The 525-nt window shown below is 52.6% G+C and overlaps 1 long non-coding RNA gene across 1 annotated transcript in view; it reads right to left on the bottom strand.

The window, feature by feature from the left end:
• Positions 1–311: 311 nt before the first annotated feature.
• The window catches only part of LOC109296284, a 6,414-nt gene continuing 6,200 nt past the window's right edge, over positions 312–525 (bottom strand). Inside the window, exon 2 of the long non-coding RNA XR_002096946.1 lies at positions 312–491. This is a non-coding gene — a long non-coding RNA (uncharacterized LOC109296284). The remainder of the gene's footprint in view (positions 492–525) is intronic.

Below are 525 nucleotides of genomic sequence, written 5' to 3'. Positions count from 1 at the left end.
GGGCCGCGTCCCCGCGTGTCCCGCGGCCGCCGGGAGCTGTCCCTTCAGCACCCCTTCTCCGCCCCGACCGCTTTAAACCAAGGAGAAAGTGGATGGCTGCCCCGCCGGACGTCCCCTCTTGCACTGAATAATACATGCCTCTCTCAGGTAATGTCCTTTTATAACACAGCGGTGATCCGTGTCGGCCGGCCGGCGGCCCCGCGGCAGCGCCTGCTCCGCCCGGCCCCGCTCCTGCCCGCCGGCTCCCACGAGCCTGGACGGCGCCTGGAAAGTTTAGCTACCCTTTAAACAAACTCTCAAGCCTTTCAAGCTTTTGATAACGCACTATGTGATGATGATGATGATTTCTCTTACTGTAAAAGGAAGTTTGCTACCAAGAAAAAGGTATTTTTATGAAGCAGAAGAAGTAAGAAAGCGTATAAGAGGCACTGATGCTCCCTGAAAGATACTTTAAAATATTCTAAGGGTGAGGGGAAGCGGTAGAAAGAAACCTATTTTGAAATAATAGACACATTTTTGTATGGT

Source organism: Gavialis gangeticus, unplaced genomic scaffold (genome assembly GCF_001723915.1).
Source record: "Gavialis gangeticus isolate Ggan-Ray unplaced genomic scaffold, GavGan_comp1, whole genome shotgun sequence".
Taxonomy (NCBI): domain Eukaryota; kingdom Metazoa; phylum Chordata; order Crocodylia; family Gavialidae; genus Gavialis; species Gavialis gangeticus.
The sequence above is the reverse complement of the archived record's forward strand: the minus strand, read 5'-3'. Positions and strand labels throughout refer to the sequence as shown.